The sequence below is a fragment of the Cygnus atratus genome, chromosome 22 (assembly GCF_013377495.2).
Source record: "Cygnus atratus isolate AKBS03 ecotype Queensland, Australia chromosome 22, CAtr_DNAZoo_HiC_assembly, whole genome shotgun sequence".
In the NCBI taxonomy this organism is placed as follows: domain Eukaryota; kingdom Metazoa; phylum Chordata; class Aves; order Anseriformes; family Anatidae; genus Cygnus; species Cygnus atratus.
Genome location: NC_066383.1, coordinates 1,621,696 through 1,648,801, shown reverse-complemented (window position 1 = coordinate 1,648,801; position 27,106 = coordinate 1,621,696). Strand labels below are relative to the sequence as shown.

The 27,106-nt window shown below is 45.2% G+C and overlaps 1 protein-coding gene and 1 non-coding gene across 2 annotated transcripts in view; one reads left to right on the top strand and one right to left on the bottom strand.

Annotated features, from left to right (window-relative positions):
• Positions 1-27,106, top strand: part of ARHGAP32 (Rho GTPase activating protein 32) — a 259,950-nt gene that overhangs the window by 32,216 nt on the left and 200,628 nt on the right. The gene's annotated exons all lie outside the window — the stretch shown is intronic.
• TRNAP-AGG (transfer RNA proline (anticodon AGG)) lies at positions 18,931-19,002 on the bottom strand. The gene has a single exon. It is a non-coding gene; the product is annotated as a tRNA-Pro (tRNA).

Genomic DNA, 27,106 nt, shown 5'->3' with positions numbered 1-27,106 from the left:
TTAAAAATAAAATCTTTTGTCTTCTACACCCATTTTTGTTACAGATGGTGACTGCTCTGCTTTTGCATGCAGTAGATGTGGGATGCCCGAATTGTTGCTATTCTTGTGGTGGGTCACAGTCACATGCTAGTTTTGGATGCCAGGCAAAGGAGTGAAGCCAGGTATTGAGAGAGCTCACGTGTTACAGAAAGATTGCGCTTGTAGCATGCAGTGTTACTTCTAGCACCTGTATATGTTTAATTCTGTGAACCCGGTGTTTTGTGATGTCCGAGCTGCTAACAGAGCGGTGAGATCAAGGAGTTGTCTCTGTTCTGGACACGGAAGGGCAAAAGCATAGAGGAGTTAAAACTGCAAGCATTGAAATCTGCTGGGAGATGCTCAGTAAAGTCTTTCCTGTGTCAAACAAAAAGCAAACGAAAAAAATGAGTCTAGCACCTGGAATAGAACAGGGCTGCTCTACTTGCAGGCTGTGCTGTGCTGGTTACTCTCATTTTCTAGCAAGAATCCCTTTGTTGTCATTATAATGCCAGTAATGAGTTGAAACAGAAAATGTTCACTTCCCACTTTGTGGTGATTCCCACAGAACTTCCGCAGTTCTGAGTAACTATTGCAAGCAGAGCATGCTGTCTCTTTTAATCTGCCTCTGTTGTTGGGAAGTTCAGTTTCGGACACTTAATACAGCACTTAAGGATTTGGGGCTTTGGCTGTTTTGTTCATTACTGGAATGAAGGGACAGTGCATCAGGAGCTGTCCCGACGGATTCCGATTCTTTTGTTTTGAAGTTTATTAATTTTGACTTCCAATTCTTCTGACTAAGAGAGGTCTCCAGTTACCTTAGCTCTGCTGGTATTCGGATCTGTCCCGGTACTGCGATTTGTTTGATTGTTGCATGGCCAGGCTCTCGGGCTTGTGCTTCCAGAGGGCTTTACCACTTCATCAGCTCCCCTGCTGGGGACTGGCAGGGAGCATAGGCAAGGTGAGGTCTGATCACAGCCGAGCAGCTGGCGGTGGGAAGGACCAGGCGTGAAGGAGGCAGAGGAATTGGACCTCTGAGGCCAGGAGGGGCGGCTGTGCTGCCGAGAAGCAGGCTTCTTGCCCCAGTGCTGGGACAGAGATGCAGCTTGTGAAGCAGAACGAGGCAGCGCGTAACAGAGGTGGAGGAGGACCGACTGCCTGCTGCTTCTTCGGGAGCTGGCGGCTGCCCCGCGTGTTTCTGGAGCACTGCGTGGGGCTCGGGCAGACGGCTGCTGTGTCCTGACAGCTCCGGGGAGGTTTGACAAGATCAGCGCTAAGTAACAGTCTAGATCTTTTCAAACCATCTGAAATGGGGGTGGACAACTCAGTGCCTTTAATAGCTATTTGCTTCCTACAGAAGGGGAACAACTATTTTTGGCTCCTTGTTGTCATTGACCTCTAATACTACAAGAGATGAACTATAGGAAAAAAAAAAGAGCACCATAGCATAAGTGGTGCTCACTAAGTACAAAGAGCTCCCTTTTACCTGGCAGTTGCCTGACATACAGGTATAGAAGCACACCTGGAAAGCCTTAAAAATAAAAAAAAAATTGGGCAAGATGAAACATGGCAAAACCAGTTTTGCCTGAACATGTTTCAAATTCCCTCCTGAAGAGAATGTGTGTGTATGTTGCTCTCAAGAAACTCTTAAGTGTTCCTGCATCCTTCACCGCTTTCAATCAGCCTGTGTTTCCAGCTGGGCTATGTAGCTCTCAGGAATATTTTATGTTGCCAGTAAGAATGCCTTATTTTTATTTCGTGTCTTTTCAGAGTCTGCAGGTAGTAAACTCAGGCTGTAATATTGAGGTGTACATGATACGTAAGGCACAAGGCTTCTGTATTTATTTATTTTTCTCAGTAAACCATGTGATTGTTTATCAGATGTATTCACATGGTTGGCATGGGATTACAGTTGTGATGCCCTCGAGATTTGACATTACTCTCAGCATAAAGCTAAAGTCTTCTATGGAGCTGTTAACTACCTCAGTGCCACCAAATAGGAAGATACAGAGGACAAAATTTCTTTTTCTGTACATAAGTTTAGAACATGTCTTTGGGGGGGAAAAAAAAAAGAAAATACAAAAATCAAATATCTGGAAAAAAAAAAACACCTTGCAAATCCCAAAAGGTATTGCACCAGCTGACCGATTACTTCTAACTTTTGCTAGTCACAAGACACGAAGCTATGAGATTTTGTGTTAACTGCTTTGCTTTGTTCTTCTAATGTAATTTTAGCTGTGAGAAAACACTGCTGAAACTCTAAAATATGGCACATCAAATTATATGAAGTATTGATCTTCAAGTCCAGCAGGGATACGAAGTCGTTGGGATGATTAGGCGTTCCTGGCAGCACACGCACTCATGTAGATCTGCTGCTTTCTCAGTTACCGGGCCCCAAGGGGTGTCTGTCCCTCGTATCCTTGGCTCTGATAGGAGACAGAGTCTAGCCAGAATAGTTCTGAAGTTTTGAAGTTTAACAAAAAGGCCAGACCTGCTGGTGCTGACTGTTGCTTTCTTACAAGCGTGGCTTTCCTGGGGAGCACTCGGGGGTGTTCAGGAAGCACTCGGGAGATTGTAGCAGGGCTCCAGAATGAGGCAGCGAGCTTTTGCTTTTTCCTTTTTTCTTTTTTTTATTCTTTTTTTTGGTACAGAAAGGGGGAGGAGGAGGACCTAACTTTGTTTTCAAAAAGCAATTTCATTACTTAATGCAAATTTTATGCATCTCTTGGATAAAACACGTTCACCAGTTTCTTATCTTTGGCCCTCATCAGAGGTAGTTGTTTCTTTGCTACAAAACTGGGGCGGTAATGCAAAAAGACTCTGCAGTGGAGCCCTTTGCAACACAGGAGAAGTGTCTTGTCCAGACAGAAGAGCGGAAGATCTTTTCAGGTCAAGATATTAACTCGTAATAATAATTTACAGGGTGTGGTGGTGATGGAAACAAAGTGTGGAGATTGGTGAGAGATCCAGCTAACGCTGATCTGCACAGTCCCGATGAGGCAACTGCTGGTTCCTTTGTAATTAGCAGAAATGATAGTGCAACTGCTGCAAAACAATTACTCTGCAAATAAACAATCTGTGCCATCTAAGAGGTGTTTATTGTCATAATGGAAATTAATTTCAAAAGCTTCAGGCAAAGCGAAAGTAGCGCTGCTGTGCGGCACATACCACCGCGAGGTGTTCCTCCTCCAGTTGCCAGCCAGTTTGCTCTCACGGAAATGAGTGGCGTGCTTTTCCTCCATCAGGTCGGTGACACGCGAACAGGTAATTTTGATCCATTAGCCTTTGTGCTGTTGTGCTTTGTTCAGTGGCAGATTAAAAATACCCCAAAGGAGACAGAAATATTTTATAATTACTAAGCTGTGTGCTGTAGGGTGACATGGACGGTGCGGGCACTGCTGTGTGTGGACAGTAAGGATGTTGATGGATAACACGGGAACCCAGGTCTGCAAAACAAACAGTATAGAAGCTTTGTTGTTGTTGTTTTTTTTAAATATTCATTTATTCTGCAGGAATTTCTGGTATCAGTTGACCTTCTGATGGTTGAAACTAGTCTGTAATTGGGCAAACGCTTGTCCTGGCAGCAGTGAGTGTAAACGGCTCGTGCTTCTTGGTGTTGTCCTCGCAGTTATGCTGGTGCGATCGTTTTACAGCTGTGGACAAAAGCAGATTGAGGCGAACTGTCTGATCTGGGTGAGAAATAACTAACTGGCTAGGCAAATGGTACTCTTTGGACTTACCTTAGTTCAAGCAGTTCCTGTTCTAACTCCCCTCTTCCAGCTGTTTTTGCATCTAGCTGTCTGCTCCTGGTTAAGCCAGCACAACTATTTCTGGAAATTTTCAGTGAACTGGTTCAGTGGGCGGTAAAAATAACCACTGCGGGGAAGGGGAGGGTGGGAGGCCTTACATTTCAACCTGGTTTATTCCATTGCCCTGGTTATCTGTCTTGCTAAGATAAGAAAGTGCACCTCTAAGGACACTTCTATAAAGCAGGGATATGATGAATGGCTGACCGATGGGGATAAACGCGTTTAGAAGGCCGGTACTCCGGTGCAGTATGGTAACACGGGCTGGGATGCAAACCGCTAGACTTCGCTTTCGTTTCTCTCGTTCTCATTGACGGTTTACATGTGCTGTTTGCCTGCCGCCATGCTGTACTCCTGGCACGCCTGTTTCTTCTGCTGCTGCCCTGCAGTTTGAGACACGGTTATGGAAAACTTCCCAAGGCTGCACAATGAGCCTGAAAGCTGGAGATTAAAGGGAGCATCCCTGCTCCTGTGCAAGATCAGCATCACTTTTATACAGAATGTAAATCCTCCAAGATCTGCTTTGGGGAGTGAAGAAGTCAGAGTTCTCCTTTGAGTGAGATTCATCGTAAGCGATCGTAGGCTTGAGTTGACGTTACTGAGGTGAACAAACTCCTTATAAAACTGCTGTGGTGCATGGCTGTCTGTAAGCCCTTTAATACCAGATGAAATTCTCTCTCAGAAGACAGCTTTCTGTCTCCTCAGGGGTCTGGCTTGATAGATCACATCTGGGGAATGAATTGTCATACCGACACTTCCTGCAGACGGCCCTAACCATCGCTTGTGTCTTGTCGTTGTGCATTAAGCTTATTCTAGTCCTTGTAAAATCAAGGGAGAAGCAGCCAGCATACCGCAACAGGCGTGATGCTTTATTAAAATACTTTCATCAGAATGTCTAGGAGTCGCTCCGTTGTTTTCCTGCGATGCCGAGGATTTTCACTTTGGAAACAGCTTAACCTGGAGCAAAAATTGGCAGTGGGCTCAGGATGTACGTGGCCCTGCAGTGTATCCGTTCAGAGAGAAGCAAACTTAAAAACCCCAAACCAACCAAGCAACCAACACCCCAAACCCCTTTCGTCTGTGCTAGCTGCTGTTAGAAGAGGTGAACCTTCGGGGTGGAAGCCGACAAAAGTTTTCCTGCGCTTTGCTTCTGAGGTGGGCGCTCAGGAAGCTCCCAGGCGTCCTGCTGCACAAACAGCGCCCGGGGTGGACTGCCTGCTTCCTCACTGTGCTTCCAGCGGGTTTTGAATTTTGTAGTAGCATTCCTTGAGGAGTTTTCTTTAAATGCCATCTTCCCCAGCCTTTCTTTGCCCCCCCACCCCGATTGTTTGTTTATTTTTGAATGAATACCTTGGTATGCAAGAGCACCGAGGCGTCAATATTGTCATAGTAACTGGAACTGCAGCGCTGGCTCCCCGCCAGCCCGGTGAATCATGGCGTGAATGTGGGTGGCTGGAGATGAAATAAGATCTGATTCTTGGGTGAATCAATGAAGTAGTATTTGTGTGCTTGTTTTTTTTTTTCTTTTTCTTTTTTTTTTTTTCTCCCTTCTTTTTCCTAGGAGATATTTTGAACATCTTATTTCCCTCTGGATCCTTTTTTACTTCTGCTGTTTCATAGGTAGGAAGGATGTTCTCAAACTCCGTGCTCTACATCTGAGCAATAAATACAATTCTGTATGGTAAACACTTCTGTTGATTTTTGGTTTGTGTTTTAAGTTTTATTTTAGCTTAGCTTTAAATTCAGAAAAATGAAACCTGCAAGCTAGAATTCTGAAAAACAGCAATTTGATTTAATTACGGACGAGTTTGAGAACAGGTTTGTATACTCTATGTGTGAATGTGGTCTCTGTGGAGGACAGTAGAATGTGCTAATTGCAGATCAGGGTTTTCTAAACACAGCTTTAATTTCTATAAATGTTGTTTGTGCCCACACTGAATCCTACATTTTGTTTATATTTATATATTGATGGAAAGTAATTGCTGAGCACGCATGTGCACACAAATGTGGATGTGAACGGCAAGACAACATTCTGGGCACGCATACTTCCAGCTACTGCTGTTGCTGTGAATGAGAGCCTCATCTTCAGGAAGAGCCACAAGAAAGCTCCTCCTCTTTGGGTGGCGATTTCTTTCAGTGTGTTTATATGATATACTTCAAGAAATCCCTTCGTTTGTATAGCAGTTTAGTTTGAATGTGTACTGAGAGCCAAAATTATGCCAAAGACCTGTGTTCAGGGGTCTGAAAAATAAAAGCAATTTATGACTGAATATATTGTATGTTCATCAGGAAGAGAATCTTTGGCTTATGTGCTTTGTTTTATTTAGGAGTTGTTGCCACTGTGATTAAAAAAATTAAGTTGCTCTGTTTTCTGACTGACGGGTTTAGAGGAGGGGACGGGTGTAAGGTGCATGCACGTAAGCTCTGGGGAAAACCTTGTGTATCAAAACTTCTCACTGCTGTCTTAGGGTGCTTTATCAATTGGTAATGAATTGTTCCTGTCAGTAATTTCAGACTACACTAAACTATTCTAACAGATTATACAAGTTCGAGTACCATAAAATATTAATGAAATTTATTTTCTTTTGAAGTCTGTGCCTGCAGGTAATACACAGGATGACCTTTTCCTCCATTTCTTCCTACTCTCTTGCTTTTGCCAACAACTTTGTGTTTTAGGAGATCCATTTTTCCTTGAACCATTTCTGTTTTCGTGAGCTGTGCCAGTCTCTGGATATCTCCTTTCATCAGACCCCCAAAGCCCATTTTCTTGCTGGAGCTATTGTGTTTTGCCTTCTGTCAGGAGTGGCACAAATGCATCTACGGTGAGCTCTTGGAGCAGTTCTTCCACTGAGTATCGTCGGTCCAACGGCTTTGATGTCTGGCATTTTGGGTTAGCTGCTGCTGAGATCATTTATCCTCTGGAAGGCTGTAAGAGGTTTTTTTAGTGCTGCTGTAAGTTCCACACCCATGGTGTAATACCACTGTTGGGAAATCATAGTGCTTCTGCCCCTTCTCCAGCTGCATGTGAATGGGAACGTTGACATCACAAGTTCAGCTGGGCAAGGGTTGAGCGTGGGCATTTCTTCTGCCCGGCTGTGTGGCAGCACCGAGAGCGTGTGGAGAAACAAGGAGCTGGCTGCATGCTGCAGCATGCGTGTGCTGCCGGGAGGACTCGCTGGGGCCAAATAGTGGTTTGCTTTCCTGTCTCAGAATTGGTTTCGACCCCCCCCTCCTCCCTTTATTTTAATAAAAGCAAAAGAACAAATTTGTGCCTCAACACAAATGTTTCATTATATTCTGAGGCTCAGATGTTTCCAGCGTGTACAACTGAGAGAGATTAGGTGTGGGGGAGAGCTGAAAAGGAAACCTCTGTGGCCCCTGCGTGCTTTAAAAAGCATCTCTCTGTATTTCTAAGGTGCCCTAAAATGCTTTTTGTCTGAGATGGTCTGTGTTTTTTTTTCCCACCTGTTATTACATTGGTGGTGTTTTTTTTTTTTTTGGGGGGGGGGGGGAGGGGTGTTGTGTTCCTTCACAAAATAATGTGCTGGTGCTGGAGTTCAAATCCAGTATGGATATGATTTGTTGAGGATTTAATGAGGATTAATGCTGGCTGCCGAGTTCCTGTCTGACTCTCCGGGTGCTTTCCCCAGCTTGCCCTGCTGGCAGGGGCTGTCACCGCCTCCAGCCACGATAGAATTGCTCTCGCACAGCACCCTTCTGAGCTCGCGGGGCGCAGTTAAAGTGTAGGAGGCGATTGTGCCCCACCGACAGCTAAAAATCATCCTGGGTCTTTTCTTTGCACCCATGCAGGGCTTGGAGGTTTGGTCCTCTTGTATGGACCTGCTGCTGGCCCTAAAATGGGCTGGTCCTGGTGTAACGCTGGTGGGAAAAGGCCTGCGTGGTCTCGGTGGTGAATTGCAAACGGATGATGGGCCGAGTGGGGTAACTGTGGTTGTGGACCATGGCACGAAGAAAATAAGCTTCTTTATGCAATGTGCAGCTCTGTATTTTCCTGTTATTTTAGTTCTCCCTTAAAGATTTATTTTTTTTCTTAGACCATCTAAATGCAGCTCAAAGCACGCTCATCGCAGTTCTTTCTAGCCCGCTAAAGGAGACCAGAAGAATCTCTAAGATTCTAAAAGAGCAGAATGAGGACTGACGTTGGAACTGCCTGCTCTTGCTCTTCAGCAGGGGGAGGAAGCTGGGCTGGGGAAGCTGGCGTGAAAAATATCTGCTGGAGTACGGCGAGGTCCCTCTGCCCCCTGCTCTTCCTGAGCTGTGTGCCGTGATCATCTGCCCGAGTGTTTTATGAATAGTGTGGATTTTTTATCATCATTCCACCTGTCGGTGAATGCGAGGGAGGAGAATGAAGAAACGCTTCCTCAGAGGCATCTGTTGCTGCTACGTGGCTTGCTTCTGTGCCTGCCAACTCACCTGGTGAAGCTGCCGGGTCTCGTAGCTGCCGTGGTGAATGTCTGCATGTCACCAGGGGCAAGGATTTCATCGTCACCATTTGAGTCACCATAAAATGCTGTCCCGTGGCTTAATTATTTTACTGAAATTCACAAAGACAATTGTCCTATCTAGAAGCTTTTTAAGAAGCCTCTGTATAAATTGGTCTCATAGAGTAGCCGACAGCTGCTGGAGGAGAGGCGTCTGAAGGGCTAGCAGCATATTAGTTTGACTCCCGAGAAAAGTGGCATTGGTGTACTTTTATTATTTGCCCTTTAGTCAGGTGGGAGCACAACTAATCAATATTTTTAGCATGAAGGTAAGGATTGGAATATAAAGCAAGAGACACAAATTATGACAACTTACTGGTTCTTTGCTGCAACTTCAGAGACGTTTGATGGACAGGTCTTGGTAAATGTAAGCAGGCTCTCAAACAGCAGACCCTGCTGGTTAGGAGAGAGTGCTTTGATTTCAGAGTTAGGGTAAAGGACGGTATTTCAAGGCAAAGAATGAGCTGTGGTTTTGTCCCTTGATAACCAGATTTGACAACATAGCAGCTGTGCTGGAAATAACTTTATGCAGACAAGTTCTGCTGCAAAGCTTTGTTTTTCTTTATCTCTAAGGCTACTGTGTTTGGAAGCCACTGGATTCAGATGTTCAGAGACTAAACGTGAAGCTTTTTAAGCTTACTTGCTTTTTGTAAAGCCAAAGCAACTGTGGCAACAACAGCAAAACCCCCTTTGAAATGTGGCTTAGAGATGTTGTGACTTGATAGCACTATTTAAAATGAGAGCTGTTGGGCTCTTTTGCTATGCTAATTTTAGGTAAAACTGTCACCTTTGCTTCAGCCAGCTCTTCCCAAGGAACTTAAGCGATCTTTTTCTTGTATTAAGCCCTGAAGCTCTTCCTGACAATGTTCCAGTCGCTGCCCAGCCCAGCGGGGTTAGAGACCACCTCCTTGGGTAGGATTCATCTGCCCTAACTGCTTGGAAAGGTGGCTGCTTGTCTCTGGGCTTCCTCTGCAGCTGGTGCAGACAAATAAGCACCTCCCGAGGGTGATGATAAATCTGACCTGTCTTTAATGCTTGCCTTAGGATAAGATTAATTCCCCCCCGAGCAGTGGTGTCAGGTTTTTTTTTCCCCATCAACTATAAATGTGATCTATGGTTGAGTAGTTTGCACTTAGATTTCTGACACAAATGGTAATAAATGTGTTTCAAAAAGGAGATGGGAAAAAAAAAAGTCAAGCCTGTATCTCTGAACACTGTTTTCAAATGAAATCTGTATTTTCAAATTCATTGAGCACTAAAATTGGGTTCCAGAAAGTCCACAGGACTTCACATCTAATCAGTGGCTGATTTTCTCCTGTCTCCCTTCTACTCACGCTGAGCTCTAAAAGTCTCTTTTGCCCCTCATGCGATGATTTGGTGAGACTGCAGGGGCTGGGGTTGGGTTGACACTGATGGTGTAACTGCTCTGGTGTGAACTGAGATTGTGTTCACAGGCCTGATTTATGGAGGTGAAGCCTGGCGACAAAAGTAGCGAATGCAGACAGTGGTTTTAGTTCCTGGCCTCGTGTGCGGCGTGCCTGCTGTGTGTCAGGTCTGGGAGCATCCCTTGCCCGGCTGCAGCATGCTGCAGGGTGCCGGAGGCTGGGAGCTGTGGCTCGGTGTTCGGTCCCCTCCGGTTATGCGGGGGCAGGCAGGCTCTGTGCTGTGCCGAAACTGGCTCGCTGTCAGTGAAACGGGCACAGTGCCCCTAAAATGGCAGCGCTTGGTTCTTCTCCTTTTTCGGGGAGCCCAAATACTCATGAAGAAGCCATCACAGAGAAATACCGTGGAGGTTTCTCCAAATGTGCTGGGCCTGTTGGAGCAGGAACTTGTTTTGCCTTGAAAGCTAATCTGGAGCTCAGCTGGAGCCGAAGATGAAAGGCAGTTAATGGATTACGAGCGTTCAGTAATTTCCAACGTGTGTTACTCTATTGGAGAGACCTTAGGTTCACTGGAGGTGATCTTATAATGATCTCGCAGTTCAGTGGTTGGCGCTGGGCAAATATAACAAAGAATAATGACAGGATTGAAATCTATTTGGTATTGATTCTATGTGTTGGGGTGGGATGTTCTTGTGACATCGGTATTTATCTTGAATTTGGGGTACAAAAAAGTTGGGCATTTGAGATCGGGGGCTTGGCTTGTTTATTACTGTTTTAAGCTGGAAGAGCTGAATTCTCTAGCACTGAAGCGATGCTCTTACTGCTGGGAGCAATTAATCTCTGCTGCGTTTGGCACCATTGCTTTAAAATGTCTGCTCTAGAATTGGGAAGTCACCTTTTCCTTTAGTTTTGCAGCCTTCATTGAAGCAGCTTCCTTCACTCAAAGGAGCACATCAAAGTGCATCAGCCCTTTTATTTATCAGGTAGATAGGGTTGCTAAAACCACCTCGGAACAGGGAACCGGCTACCTGAGGGTCCAGCCGCTCCGTTTCACCAAGAAGCTCTTCAGTTGTGACAAGCCCGAACAGTTCTGAGCAGTGCAATATGGCTGTCTGCGTGTGATGGATGAGTTTTTGTTTCCTACGAGTACCATCACAATGGTGAATGTTTTCTCTTTTCCAGCCACAAGTTCAGTTATGTGGTAGCGTGGTTTGCATTTTGGTTGGGCAAAATTGAAAGGATGTTTGCTGAAAACCGCGTGATCAGTAGGAAAGAACACCCTTGTTTTCAGAGATGTTCACAGAGGAAGCCTTCGGGTGACCCTCGTGTTTAAGAGGGAGGGGTGCCTGCTCTTCTGCATGAGTGCTGCAGTGCCTTGGCTGCTGCCTGACACATAAATCTCTATGGCATAGAAAAATAGCTGAAAATCTGATTTGACTTCAATGAAAGGGCAGTAATGTGATTGTCAGTTGAGAGGGTTTTTTTTTTTTTTTCCTGAGTTAGCAAGATAAAAATCTTATCTTGGTTGAGATAAGGGGGTTGTGATAGTTCAAAACAGGCAGCGCTGTTTTGGTCATCTGTCAAAGGCAAAACTGCATGGTGTTTCTAGCTGGGTCTGAATGTGAAGGAAGCTTTTTTTTTAAATTGCTGCTGGCCTTATTAGCAGCCTGCATCCTGATGGAGATGCTGCTGGAGGGCCGAGACCCTCGTTCTGTTGTTAATGGGGGTTCTTTGTGAGTGTCATTATTTCTTTACTAAATAAACCCTGCGCCAAGTCTGGCGTTTGGCAGTCATCGCTCCCAAACCACTTCCATTTTGTGCAGTGCAAGCGCACAAAATAAGCAGTCAGAAACATAATTCTCTGTGATTTAATGGTGCTGGTGATAAGGAAGAGCTGCCGCCAAAGCAGTGAAAATTGAAAACCAGAGAGGGAGGAGTATCAGAAAGTGGCAATGACAGTGATTGCTGCTGCTGCTCCTAATGCTGGTAAGCAGCTAACACTTTATTTCAGATAAAACCCAATCAGCAGCATTTTCCAGAAGAGGTGGTTCTAGCCTACCACCTGTTAGACTGTGCTTGCTCGTGGAGGCATTTAAATTTGTTACGATGCACAGTTCTTAGAGCGAGCAGGGAACTGCCTTTGCTCCCGTTATTCTGAGTATTTTTCCTTGGTTCCTGTCTGTTCCTATTTCTGTTTTCTTTCATAGGGTTTTTCTTGTTCCACTGCTGTATTTCTGCTGATATCTTTGTGTTTCTGCTCCCTGCTCCCCTGATTTCCACGCATTCTTTATTTCTCTGGAACAAAGCTTGTGATAGCGGTGGATGTTTCAGTGACGCCGTTCAGCCAGACCACGCTCACTGCCGCGTCTAGGTGGGGTGACGTGGGAGCAAAGAGCAGAAGCAGAAGCAGATGGTGAGCTGCTGCAGGGGCTCTCGGCGCTGCAGGGAAGGTCTGCTCTCGCAGTCTGGCTGCGTTACACGTCCCTGCAAGGGAGGGGGGCAAAGGAGGTGTCAGGTGAGAAGCAGGGCACAGCTGGGGTCGTACCGCTGTTCCCATCTTGCATTGCCTCTCACCTCACTCTTCTCTTTCAGCTTGTCGGCTCTTGCAGCATGTGGGAAGTTCACTTACTCTGTAAATTAACAGAGCTTTGTGCCCTTCTGTGCGCGTCCTCTCACCGTATAGCATGTCCCAGTAGTTTTGCTGGCATGCAGTTCAGCTCAGAGCTAAGCAGCTGTGGGTGCTTTGAGCCCAAACCTCTTGTTCTGCAGTGCTCTTCTGCTTGTGGTACCCAGGTTGTGGTTGTGTCCTCGTGTGCTCTCCTTAGCTTCGTGATTAGTTTGGCTGGATGTTGCCTTTTTTATTCCCCCTGCCAGTTTAAATGCTGGAATGGATTCAAAGCCCATCTCTTGCACCCTGCAAGCTGGAAGTTGCACATACCTTTGCTATTCATTCTCTGTGACGCTGGGAATTAACTTTCCTGTGAATAAAACTATTCTCAGTTACGACAGAATTTTCTTGGAAGCTACATGCAAAACGGGTGCAGTAGAAGTTGCAGGGAGGCAAAAAGATTGTCTGGGCTGAAGGAATGACAGCTATGCAGGGAAAGTTTGTACTTGCAAGTACTCCTACCTCCGTATTTACATTATCAGCAGCTATTTCTGCTTTGTCAACCTGAAGTTATTTTATCTCAAGTCTGTTACGTCAGAATGGTGTTCTCCTGTTTTTATCATATCTTCCCTGTTTGAATGTTGCCTCAATTTACTGCTGCTTCATTCCATTTGTAACCCTCTTTCCATCCTTCGCCTCTTTTTTGGCTTGCCAGACGGCACTGCAAAGCTATCAGACTGGCTTTCCATTTGAAGTCATTGCAGCTCGGTTCCCTGCCAGGCTTTGCAGTATTAGTCAGGAAAACCTTTGGCAGAAGTCTGACACTGAATTTTGAAGCAGATGTGGCCGTCTTCATTGGAGGGATGTGTTGGAGTGCAATCCAGCAGGTGGTTTTATGCGGGTGCTGATACAGATCAGGGCACAGGAAGGTGGTTTTGCTTTTCCTTTCTTTTGAAAGATTTCATGTGCTCATTCTTTACTCCTTAAACTACTGTCACTCTCTTTAAAAAGCTACCAGAGATAGAAAACTTCCTGACAAAGGAAGGGCACGAAGCACAGAACCGTCATTGAACTAACAGATCGGAGGTGTGGGACAAACATTTATCCATTTGGAAATGTACAGTGTGCCGAGTTCTAATTAAAGACCTTGTCGGTTTCTTCTGTTTTTCTTTGTCATGTTGACTATAAAGGGGATTTTGTGATAACTCACCTTCATGAACAGAGGAAAGCGCTGTAGCATAGATATGGGCGACTGAGAGTGGAATAAAAGGAAAGCCTAGATATAAATAAGAAGTTATTCTTGTCATTTTTTTTCTCCATTTCTTAGAGGAATGCCTGCATGAGTCTCTGAAACAGAACTTTCTTCTACTTATCTTCACTCCTGGGACTTTGTGATACCAGGGGATGGCGATGGAGGGGGAAGCTGGCAATGTGTTTGTCTGGATTTTGTTGCCTTGAGTAAGGAAGCAGGAGAGAACAGACTGGGAGATGATAAAAACGTGCCCCACCAGGGGTGGGGATCTCACTGGATCCTGAACAATGTTGTTTTTCGTTATAACCGCAGTATTCTTGTTTGAATCGCGTCTCGCAGGCTGGGGTGGAGTGCTTCTGCCTTCCAAGTGTGGGGGGACAGAGGGCTGCAGGAGGCCCTGCTCCGAGGGGCAAGAGGCGCGCTGGTGCCTGGGGACACGGGGCAGAGCGTGTCTGCGTGCCCAGGCAGAACAGGTCCGCTCTGAGCGGGGTGGGATCGGGGGAGCCACGGGCTGAAGAGCGAGGCAGAGTGCGACCGGTGTGCTGGAGAACTGGAGGTGCTGGGAACCGCCAGGGTGAGGGAGAGGCAGGGCAGGGGAGGGAGGGTGCAGGGGGCTTGGGGAGATGGAGAGAAACACATCAAAAGCCTCTGGAGGTGAGGGAAGCTGAAAAGAACCGCGCGGTTGAGTAGCCGTGTGTAGGGTTTTGGTAATTGACTGGTTTTTGTTTTCGTTTCTCCTTTATGGTTCTCTTCCTTAGGATGTGTTCTTATAAAGTCGTCTGCAAAATGGTTGAAGATGCATTGCAAAGCAAAAGCAAATACTAGAATATCAACACAATCTGCCTTCACGCTAAGAAAACAAATTTAAAATCACGTTTTTATTAAAGGGGAAACAGTTTTTTCAGACTACAAAATCACGTTTTGTCCTTGTGCTGAAGATAGAGATACCATTTTAAAGAACCTTGCATGCTTACCTCGGAGTTCTGTGGGAAGATGCTCCTTTGACAGAGATGAATACATTGACCTGATATACAATGTATTTTTGTCTGATGTTTTAGCTTAAAATGGGTTTGGGATTTTTTTTTAACTTTAGAAATTGTCCTGCTTTTATTTTTTTTTCTTTTTAATCAAGTCAGTTCATGTATTAAATTGGAATCTGTACAAATTGCAGTTAATTATAGTCAAATCAGAGAGAGGCCTAAAATAGGTCACATGCCATTTGGAATAAAATGCACTGAAAATCATTAAATCTGCTTGGTTGGACCTGACATATATTCAGAGGTGTTGCATCCTTCCCTAGCTGCTGCTATTCCATGTTTTTTTCTTGTGTGCCATGGTGAGTCTGCTCTCTGGGCAGTAAAGGGAGATGTGCCCTTTCTAAAGGAAAGAAAACATGCATTTAATTGTGGAGTCTTCTGTTTTTAACACTAGAGTCAGAAATCTTTTTTCACTCCATCTGTTTATTCGAACCCAGCTGAAATTCTTCCTAAATTTTGTCACAGTGCCTGAATACCAAAGGGAAATGCACATGCTTGAGAGAGAAGTGGGCCCTTACCCCTCGTGGAGACAAGTCCATTACCTACGTATTGAAGATATTTACATTATTTTAAAAACAGTTTGATTGGTTGCTTCAGAAATCTTTACAACTGAAAAAAATAAGTATCATGTGGAACCTTTGTTAGCCTGTATCGTTTAGTGCACCTGTTTACTACCACAGAAAATAGCTACCTTTAAACTTCATTCCTTTCATTTTTGACCTGGAGTTGCGCCTTGGGTTCCAACGACTTCCCAAGGACATTCCTTCTCCATCCTGTTCGGAGGGGACGGGGAGTGAGCTGCCTCTGTGAGTCAGCAGGATCCCATTAACCCTCTCCCAGCACGATTCACGCCATTAGGCAGGCATTGCTTTTGTTTATAGGTGATGTGTAGTCCTCGGCTTCTTGTTGTACGTAATAGGAATAATGCTTCTACATACTATGGAATTAATTACATTGAAACAACTTCACCAGTGACCTTGAGCAAAAATCATTTCCAGCAGCATATCATCTGCATATATGTGCTGACTTGATGAATGCCTGTGCGCTTCCTCGTGTTTGTCCTTTATGGGAATTGGTTGTTATTTCAATTGGATGCAAGAATATGTGTGCATCTCCATTTTTTTGGGGCTTTATGGCAGTAGGTACTTGTGAAATTGTCTGCCAATAAACGTACCAGATCAAAAAAACTGGTCTTGTTTCCATACTAAATATATCTGCAGTATAAGTAGAAAGTGTTTTTATTTCTTTATTTTTCCCTTGCACAAGCCTGGGAGCTCTGTAAACCCAGCTGTCTCCCCCCGGTCACTAACTACAGTTTCTGCATGATCGTTGGTAACCATCAGACCAGCCTCCATGTTCAGGTAAGCCTGAGACTTTAACATTTGTCCTCAGTGTGCTGCAGCCCTCCTATTGCTCCCAGAGGATCAGCTGTTGGCAAGTCAGTGAAGTGTGTAGGCAGCTCTGTTCACCTGGCTTTACCGTGAAAGTGGGGAGGCATATCTGACCTTGTGCAGCTTTTGGGAGCCACTCTGTTATGTAGGAAACTGTTTGTTAATTTTAAGGACAAAGCTGTGCTTCAAAAACTGTTCTTTCCTAAGCAGTACTTAGTAATAAAGTTCAAGGTGCACATTGAGGAAGCCGAAGAAGACAACCTGTACAGCAGTAGGTCTTTAACTTGCAGCTGACGTGAATCCGGTACGGTGTGTGAGGCCTTGTGCATCCTGACTGTAGAGGGTTGAATTTCTCTGTTATTTCTCTCAGACGACTCCTAAGTATGTTCTTAGGGTTCTGTAAATTTGCAGCATTAATTAGCAAAATTTGATCTGTCTCAAGTCACAGGAGAGGTTAGGCTGTAAGTTAAATGAACTGCGCTGTTTATCTTTAAATGATTTTGGGAAATCTGCATCATGAAAGGTAAAGCATTGGAGAACTGAGCTTATTTTACCTGGCCAAATTTTGTAGAACATGCATCAACTACAAATTGCACTTGCTTTCCCTTGGCTGACATCATTGAAGTGGAGAGCTCTTTACATACTCAACATAGCTGCGGAGCCTTAGTTTTGAAGAGGTGCCACTTTACAGATCCCTGACCCCTGCTGTTGGGCTCCCATTGCTCTTTGCCTTGCCTTTCCTGTAGGGCTGTTCTGTTTCCTAACTGATCATAACTTTATCAAGCTACAATTGGAGAACAAGAACGCTTGAGCAGCTGAAGTTTTCTTGCCGTAGGAACCAGTTACCGTAACGAGATGGTTGATGTCATTCTCTTAAAGCTTCAAAAAAGACTGATCACGGTTTCTTGTCCTTGAATAGTTCAAATTCCAGGGTCCTTTTATTTTTAACCTGTGTATTTGGCAGCTGCGGTTTAGCAGGATCTCAGAGGAAATGAAAGCAAGGTAGGACATCTTAGGTTTAAATTGCGAGCTGTGTTAAGGCTCTTTTAGTCCAGCAGGACTATACCAGTGTGGGGTTGAGTTTTGCAAGGGCTGCTTGCATGTGCTTGACTGTAAAGCCATGAGCAGTTCTCAGTGACCTCGACAAGGGCCTGCATTATTTCCTTTAGCTATATGTCTACTTTTTTGCAAGAGGAGATACTCCTTGATGCTCCTTGTTTATTTAACGGTAAGCCAAGAGGTCAGTCCTGCAAGTCGTTTCTCATTGTAGTCACTTCTGTGAGAAAAGTTTTGTAGTAGGTTGTGTCCAGCTTTTTCATCTCCATCTCTTCTGTTTTCTTGTGCTGCTCTTTGTCCTTCCAACTCTGTAGACCACAGAGACGCATTTCGTGGAGAATATAATCTTGGAAAAGAACATTTGATGAAGCAACTTGTGCAAGAGAAATGCTCTGTGTAAAAAGAAATCATTCATGGCTTTTAGCTCTTTAAAAACCCATCCTAATACTCCTGCTGGGTCCCTTTCACTGTGAAGTAATGTAGAGGATTAGTCAGCATCATCTAATTAGGCAGCAGCAAAGCAAAAATTTCCTTTAGCTGACTCTGCCCTGATTTAGTTTCCATTCATAGGATTTGCCCATTGAAACCAAATGCCATGAGAACATTATTGATGGCATTTGGGATGTCAGAGTGAGCAAGAGGTGTGGCATACTTGAATGAGTTCTGCACCTGAGGAGGAAATTTTCAGGGTCATCCTGTGCAGCTTTTATACCCAAACAGTCTTCCTTGTACTGTGAGCGGGTCTGCGGGTAGCTGGAGACCATCCTGGTTTCTTAATAGCTTTAATTCTGCTCCATCCTGAGAAGGGTGTGAATAAAAGAGTTGCTGGATAACCTTTCCTTCCCACTCCTGCAAGCCTGTGTTGATTTGGTATCCGTATGGCACTGTTTGGTGATCTTCAGGCATTCAGCCACCCCATTATAAGTACTTCCCAGTGACCGTGGGGCTGAGCTTGCTGCCGGTGGCATTGCTACATGGCTACCCTCTTGGGACAGCATATCTTGGTGGCCTCCAGGGCAGGAGCCTCCAAGAAACCTGTACTTTGCAGTATGACATGCAGAGACCGGGAGAAGGGGCTTCTATCAGGTTTGTCTTGGCCCCTTATTTCATAAAAGCACTTCAGCATGTGCTTAACTGCCGGTGGACCTCTGTGTCGTGTGCTGAACTGCTTTCTCTGGCCTTGGACCTCCCTGAGGAATTCTGACACTTCAGTTCCTGGTTGCATGAGGACAAACTGGGTTTGACTTTGTTCACAGCGGTTCATAGAATCACAGAGTCATTAAGGTTGGAAAAGCCGTCCAAGATCATCTGGTCCAACCATCCCCCCTACCACCCATATCACCCACTAAACCATGTCACCAAGCACCAGGTCCAACCTTTCCTTGAACACCCCCAGGGACGGTGACCCCACCACCTCCCTGGGCACTGACCACCTCCCAGTGCCTGACTGCTCTTTCTGAGAAGAAACGTCTCCTCATTTCCAACCTGAACCTCCCCTGGCGCAACTTGAGGCCATTCCCTCTGGTCCTATCACTAGTTACCTGTGAGAAGAGGCTGACCACAGCTTCCTTTCAGGTAGCTGTAGAGAGCAATGAGGTCTGCCCTGAGCCTCCTCTTCTCCAGACCAAACAACCCCAGTTCCCTCAGCCGCTCCCCATAGGACTTGTGTTCCAGGCCCTTCACCAGCTTCGTAGCCCTGCTCTGGACATGCTCCAGGCCCTCGATGTCCTTCGTGTAGTGAGGGGCCCAAAAGTGAACCCAGCACTCGAGGTGTGACCTCACCAGGGCAGGGTAGAGGGGGACGATCACCTCCCTGGCCCTGCTGGCTGCACTGTTCCTGACACCAGCCAGGAGGCTGTTGGCCTTCTTGGTCTAAAAGAAGGGCTCGTCCGGGATTTGAACCCGGGACCTCTCGCACCCTAAGCGAGAATCATACCCCTAGACCAACGAGCCACCATGCCTGGTGTGTGGGGTGCTGACGCAGGAGAGGACCCTCGGGTGCCTGTGGAGGCTGAAGTGCGCAGTGCCGGGCTGGGACACGCGCCTCACTAACCAGAGGGATGAAGCTCTCCCGCTCGGAAAGCTGACACCGGCCGGGCCTTTCGCCTGCATCGCTCTGCTGCCTCTCCATCCCCGCCAGGCTCTGCCGCAGCCAAAAGGTCTCCCGAGGTGAGCGGCTCCCTGCCCAAGCAGGCGGGGCGAGGACCCTGCTCCTGCGCGCCACCCGCCTCGACGGGCGCTGTTTGGGGAGGGAAACGGCTTTTACGAGTAAGTGGTCTGGGAGATTTGATCACTTGCAGCTGAGGAATTTGGGAAGAACAACTCGGTCGTTTCTGAGCGGAGGTGGTTGCTCTAAAGTTTTGCCAGTTGGGGCGTTAGGTCTGCATGAAGGAGAAATTGGTCTTTTTGTATGGGGCTTTAAAACAAACAAGAAAAAAAAGCAAAACCTTATTTTCTGATTAGAAGGAGGGTTTTTTACGAGCATGCTGTTGACGGTATGTAATTTTAAACAAAGACTGCTGTAGATATCATCTGCAATTAACTGAAATAGCTGGGACATGACAGAGGATGGGATAAGAGAATTTTCTGCTGTATTCTGTCAGAGCTGCTTACTGCTTTCTAGCGGAAAGTGATGTTGTGTATCGAGTCAGTCTTATTGCTGGTATTGGAAATGAATCAGTGCATTGGTCCTAAGCCGCTGAGACTTTTATGGCTCCCAGCTTCAGTGCTGGGCCTTGAATCTGAGCTGGCGGGCAGCCTCCTCAGGGAAGGAAGGCTGTGCGCCCAAGAAGCGCAGATCATCCTCACTGGAATGGCCATTGTGGTGGCTTTGAGCCTGCCTGGCTGTTCAGACTCTTAGACAGGTGAGAAGAGAGATTAAAATTTGCTCTTTGCTGTATAATTAAGGAGCTTTTATGAGGTGAGAGCTGTTGGGAACCGAAGGCCTTTGGGGACGGGGTAGCTGCAGCCTTGGAACCCTTCTGCTCAGCTGGAAGGGACGGGCTGCTGGGGAGAGGAAGCACGTGGCTGGGGTTCCGGGGGCTAAAGAGCAAAAAAGTAGAGTTCGAAGTGAGAGAAGTCTGATTCCTTTTTACCTTTAGGCACTGTAGGAAGGTTGAATGTGGAGAGGTTGGTTTCCCCTTCACCCCTCAGGAACACCATCTGCAAAACATTTCTCGTCTGCAGTCTGTGGAGTATGAGAGCAGATTAGAGCCTGTTTTTCCCTGACTTTAGACAGGGGATCTCTAGGGACATGTCTACCTAACTTTCCAGCCAAGCTTCACTGCTTTTTTACTGTGCTGTTTTTTTTTTTTTTTGCTTTTTGTTTTTTTGTTTTTTTAAAAGTCCTTAATATAACAATAAAAGCAACATAACAATTCACTTAAGGGATTACAGTAAAAAAAAAAAAAAAAAAAAAAAAAAAAAAAAAAACCTTCTCTGGCCTTTGAAGATACCTTTTGAAATGATGTTCTGCATGCAGATGAGATCTTGGATTTTCTTATTCCTGATGCTGTTGCAGTGCTACACATACAGCAGTGTCGCATGGAGATCCCCACGTAGTGTTTGAGCATTCTGAACCTTGAATATCACATCAGCTTGTCAGACTTGAACAGTCTTGTCAAAGTTTCAGGATGAACTTTATAAAGGGATTTTATTTGCACTGTTTTTCCTCTATTATTTTATTTAATAGAAAGTGGAAGAGGTACATTGTCTCAGAGGCAGTTCTAAGGTGAGTCACATCTATATAAATAGAACTGCTGAGCACATCGGATAAGCTGCACTGTGCAGAGGACAAAAATGCTTCAGAGGAAGGAAAGCCTCCTCCTTAAAATGATCACGTAATTGTAAATGCCTGTCCTCCAAGACTGCTGCCAAGGGTACCTGCCACATCATATTCTTTTTCCTTTCCTCCTTACCCCCCCTTCAAGTGCAGGTTCATTTTAAATTGTAATTAATGCACTTGTTAGACCACTGAAGTTTCAGCAGAAAGCATAGAGGGTGGAGACAGCTGCAATATGACCGTGGGTGCTGCATGTGTGCTTTTCTGTGCTGTGAGTGAAAGCGTGTCCTTTCCTTGTCAGGACTGTAACTTCATTATCACCTCTTCCTTCACTTCTGATACATTTTGCAGTCCATTTTTTCCTTCAATTTCCAAGCTTTTTCAGGGTAGGTAGAACATGACAATGCTTGACTTCATTGGGAACGGTGTCTACAAACAGACCCCTGGGAAGCTTTTAGTGCCAGTTCTGTTTGGCCTTATTTGAGAAGAGAGAGGCTTTCCTTTTGCGCTGAAGTTCAGGATAATGGGAAGAGCTCAGCAAATCATCTGTCTGCAGACCTCAGTTTGGACTTTCCAAAAGCATAGGGCGCCCCCGGTCGTCACAGTGAAGCCGAGTTTGCCCCACACCGCGGATGCGATCTGTTGGACATGCATAGTTCTGATGCAGTGCGGTTGAGCCCGCTGTGCTCTCCAGCTGAAATTCCGTGGTGATGGGATCTGTGTCATTCTCGGTGCAGCTCTGAGCTTTTGTGTTCTCTTCGAATTTCTTTATTTCAGTCATTCTGAATATATACATTGGCATGAAGAAAGCCAGTTCTTATGGAAAAAGTAAGGAAGGTTGAGGACAGTGGAAATCTGATGCCAGAGCGAGATCTGTGTATTTCTGCCAAGAGCTTAAATACAGCATTTAGTGTTCAGAATATAATATTGTGACTAATAATTCAGAAATACTTGAGGTTCTTCATTTTTAAAATATTTTCTGTTTTTGTGGAAATAAAACTGTCCAAGTAAACCTGATGACTAACTGCTAGTTGTTTCTCCAGAATTGAAACTTATGTGTTGCCCATCCTAACTTAGTTCCTAGGGTAGGTTTTGTAGAAATGCCCACTGCATCCTGCTGATATGCACACAGTTCCTCTTCTCAGAGGCTTTACTTGCTCAGAGTCAGCTGCTTCCATGTGATCTGTCAAGGTTTTGTTATCAGCCATTCATCCCTGGTCACCGGAAAAGTTGATTGGTGTGATGGGAGTGACTGAGGGCTCTGAAAAATCCCACTCTTGCCTTTGCAAATTGCTGTTTGTGGCTTTAATGACTGAAGTATGGGAATCGGCAGATAAGTGCTTGTTCAGGAAGTCACACACAAAGAATTTAACTGAATTCAATGAAACCGAATTGGATACAAGTCCAGAAGTTTAGTCAAAATTGAAGTGTCCCACCACCACTACCCCAGCGTGCCATAGCTATACCTGTGGTCTGATGTTGCCCCAAATCTATTTTAGATGAAGGCTGCCTCTGTTTTTCCCAGCTGCCTACGTTATACTGGGCTGGTTGAATTGTTTACAGCTCCAGAGAGTCTGTAAGCCTGTTTGTCTTTGCCTCAACAATCTGATCCAGGGAGGAACAGAGAGATTCTTTCCTTTTACTCATTTTCAAAATGGAGAAGCATATCTTATGATTGCTGATTGTGTGGTGGTGGTGGTGGTGGTTTTTTATTTTGTTGTGTTGGCTTTGTTGGTTTATTTTAAGTAGGCCAGCACTAAAACACAAATTAAGATCCCAGAAATTTCTTTTGATTAGCTGCAAATTTGTAGAACTATATGCAAAGGAGAAAGTGGGGGAACATATACTGCTGAGGACTCTGTAGACACTGAAATAATATGTCTGTATACTCTGAGGCCACGTAATGCAAGAACCTGCGACTCCAAGGGCACATATGAAAATGAAATTACAGTCTCTGAATAATATGCAGTGTATTTTTTCTGTGTAATTTTATTGGTTTTATTTTTTTGCTTGGCTCATAGTTAATGAAACTTGTGTTTAAAAAAATACATTTCAAGCTTCTGTTTGAAGGCGTGTGTTGTATATACTCAGCAGTCTTCTCTGTAAAGAAGTATTGGGAGAAGAACAACGTTTTCTCCTTTTTGGGAAATTCTTGAAGAATTTTTGCAGTAAGAATGTTCCTATCCTTATTCCTTCATCCCGTTTACTTTTTTTCCTGTTTGGGTGTTGTGATCCTCAACAACAGCAAAAATGTATGGAATTTTACTGAAACTGGTTTGGAAACGTGTAGCATTTGTTAAAGTCTCTCTTACATGCGTCATGATGCACCCAGGAGAAATTTTTAAGGAGAACATTTCTGGCTTATAAATTGTATAGGATGCCTTTCTTAAAAAATCCAGCCCCCTTGTGTGGTTTATATTTATTATGAGTGGACGAAGCCGCAAGAAAAATGGAACCCTTTCAACATCAAATATGGGTTTTGCTTTCATTGTGAACATGAGTAAGTTTGGCATATAAACTTGACCTCTTTGGTTTTCATGGTAGCAATAACTTCTCCATTCTACTTAACTCTTTTATCTTTAACTGTAGAAATCTATTTCTTTATGTTCAGAAACTTAGATTTCATCTCATGGTTACTGATTAAGGATTTCTAGTTTCTCAGAAACATAACGTGCTTGTGTTGAAACTTATCCCTTTCTAAAATTAACAGAATAAATCTGGCAAGATAATTAGAGGCAATTAGGTACTTGCATCTTTACAAGAGATCACTGGCTTAAAAAAAAAAAAAAAAGATATAAAAATGAGAAGTATCTAAATCAGAAGTACCACAGGATATGAGACAGAAGCTCCAGGACCTCTTTTTCTTTTTTTTCCCATTTTTATTCTTTTCTTCCCCTTTTCCCCCTTTTTTTTCCTTTTTTCCCCCTCCTTTTACTAGTTTTCTTTCCAGCTTTATCCATGGAGATAAATACGGAGGATGTTAAATTTCCTCTGCCTCATGACTGGCTATTCTGTTCCCAAGCCATCCTCAAGGTGAGACTTCACATCTGGCCAGCTCTGCGGGTGAAAGAAGACTGGTGCCGGCCGAATGAATCGCCGCCAAGCCGCCTCGCCTCGCCTGCAGCCAGCACTGCACTTGGGTGTCCACCCGCGGCGGGCGGTTTTTGTGACTCTGGAGTTTGCTGCTGGCTCTGTGCCTGGTCGGCTGTGTGTGGCGTATCTCGTGGGAAGCCCCTGGTGAGGGTTAGCTCTGCAGCGTACCTATCGACAGCGTATTTGCATCGTAAGCTTCTCTACTGGTCCTGTGACATTTGAAGAATGGGAATATTCATAGGAAATTAATATATTCCACTTAAAACAGATCCTGAGCTCTTCTCAGGTGTGAAACCAACCCCAAACTCCTAGCTTGTAATTAAGACCCATTTTTTCCTGTTATTACTTGTTAACTTGGATTATATGAACCTCTCTTGAACACGAGAACACACCTCTCCAGTAAGAGATGCCTTTCGGTTGTGAGCGGGGATTAAAAATGATCAAATGAGTGGGAAGAGAGCAGCACTGCTGCCCAGGAGGCAGGCAGAGAATGTTTCTGTGTGTGGGAGCTGGAGAACTGCAAGCAGTCATTGCCGTGGTGTCCTGGTCACTCGGCGTCCTTCGATCAATAAACGGGGTGACGGCGCTGGCAGCCCTACATCCGCGGGGACTTCACCAATGCACTGGGGTGGAGTACCCAGATGGGAGTACCCAGGTTGTCCGCTGGTTAGAGAGACTCTTGGGAGATAAAAATCTCCAGTGGTTGCAGCTTGCGGGATGTTAAAGCAGCCCTCGTGTCTAGAGATAGGGTAGCACAGCGCTCAGATGAGAAGCAGCTCATGGCTCGGATCCGACCTTAGCCTGACGTGTTGGTGGCACGGCTCGCAGACGAGGTGGAGGTCAGTCAGCTGGGGCAGAAGATCAGCATGAGGCAGGAGGAGCTGCGCCGCGGCTGGCTCCTCATCCGAAGTTAGCCTGGTCCCCTGAGGCGAGGTCCTGTGCTGAATGCTGCTCAGAAAGGAGGGCAGTTGTGCACCTTGCTTGTACAGAGGGTCCTTTGTCTGCGTGTTCCTCGCTTCAGCTTGCTAGAAGAGAACTCGGCGCGTTTCTTCAGGTGTCTTCTTCCTGAAGAAAAGCACTGCCTGGCATGCGTTTGAGGGAAAAGATTTTCTTGCCAGCTCCCAGAACGTCGAGCTTCCATTGGGATCCCAAGTGGGCTTCTGCGCTCTGTGTGGAGTGTGGCACCAAAGCCAAAACGTGAATAAACATTTCGTATTGACTTCCATGTTAAAGAACTCTTTCATTCTCCAAGGTGGTATCAAATATGATATCGGATGCCCTGGCAGTGTCTATCACGATGTCAGCTCCATGGACAGGTTATATTACTGAAAGCACCAAGTCTACAGGGGATGTCTGCTGTGTGGTAACACAGATCAGGATCATTTGCAATCCCTTCCCTTCCCGCTAGTAAAATTATTCCAAGTAGCTTTTATTTGACCGTCTTTTTATTAAATGCTTTTGTGCTTTCTCTGCATTGGAAGCAATATACTGGAAAAACATTTGGTATCAGGCACTGAAATTGAGATTGTCGAGGAACATGGCTGCTGCTCCTGCAAAACCTCTGCCTGAAGGGTTAGGTGAAAACTTCATTGGCCAACATAGTTGGCCTTACAGATTTATTTTTTTTAAACTGACCTCACCCTTTCAAAATCATATCCTATGTTTAAAATATAAGTTGCTATGTTACTACACAGTGTTTCAATATGCTAGCTTGGTAAGCATGTCATTCGTTTTGAATTAACATTGTAATATCAGGTCTCCCGCTGCGCTGCACCAAAGCAGAGGCCTGGTCACTTGGGGATGCTGAAATCCTTCCGAGTGACCGTACTGCTTCAGACTGTGGAAGCTGTAAAGCTGAATTCACTTTGATTTGTTTATGGAGAGCAGGCTTCTGCCGGGTGAAGCCTGGAAATGCCACGAGGTTTCTGCTGTGTTATGAGGAGGGGCGCCGTGGAAGAGGCAGCAGCGCAGCCGCTGTCACAGGCAGTCAGTGTGTGGGCCGGTGTGCTCTGGGAGAGGCAGCTCATGGCAGAAGTGAGGGGGAGAAAAAGGTGCTTGGATGTAAAGGCTCATAAAGTAGTGCGGGTTTTGTGCTAAGTGAACCTGCCCGGTTGCATTTTTTCCATAACTTACGGTGTTCGGCATGCCCCAACTTTTCTTGCTGAAGTTTTTCTTGCTCCGAGTTTAGGGACGAGCTTCGCCTCACGTCTCTGAGACCTGCTGTGCCTCCCCCCGTACCTGGGAAGCACTTTTTCCCTGAACACTTGTCACTTAAAGCACTCATTTTTCTAATCAAAAAGGCATTTAATGTCCCTTTCACTTTCATAATCTTCATTTAAATGCAGTCCCTTGAACTACGCACCTGATAATTGGATGCACAGTTTACTGCTTCTGGAACGCTGGTGTTTGGCACCGCCAGAATGTGAATCAAATCAGCCATGAGTTCTCCTGTTTGATCCGTAAAATACATGTTTTTGAGTTTTACTCAGCGTTTTAAGTTACGGGAATGGGCTTGATTTGATTTGGAAATATCAGGCCTTTTTAATGTAAGCCTGGGTTATATTTTTGAAGCAAATCCATAAACCTGGAGAGCTTGTAGTGAGCATCAGAAGCCTGAAAACTAACTGCATGTGTAACTGTGAACTGCGTCAGTAGGGCTTGAATTTTATTCTTGAATATCTTGATTTCTAGAAAGTTTATTGCAAAAAATATTTTTTTAAACCCTTTGGTGAGGTGTTCCTGTGTTTTCCAGGTAATAGACCACAAGACGCACAGAGCAGGATGTTGCTGTTGCTGCAGATTGGAGAGCCTTTGCAGGGGCACCAGCTTTAGCACCAGTGATGGCTTACTATAACAGCCATCACAGCATGAAATTGTCAGAAACATCCCAGTAATAAACTTGCGCGCTTGAAATTTATCTATTGCCTCCCAGAGATTCATCCCTCAGGAGTTCTTCACAGCGCTTGTTTTCATGCTGGAAATATGAACACATTTAACAGTTGCACAACAGTGCAGCACACCTTCCAAAGATATTTATAAACAAGTTTCGTAATGCTTCCCTGATTGAGCAGCCACCTCTTGCTTACAGTGCGGTTGGCGACAGTGGTTATATTCTGGTGATTACTTTTGATACGCAGCTCTCCGAAACAGAGGCGGTCTTTGTGTTGGTGCAGCACTTTGCTC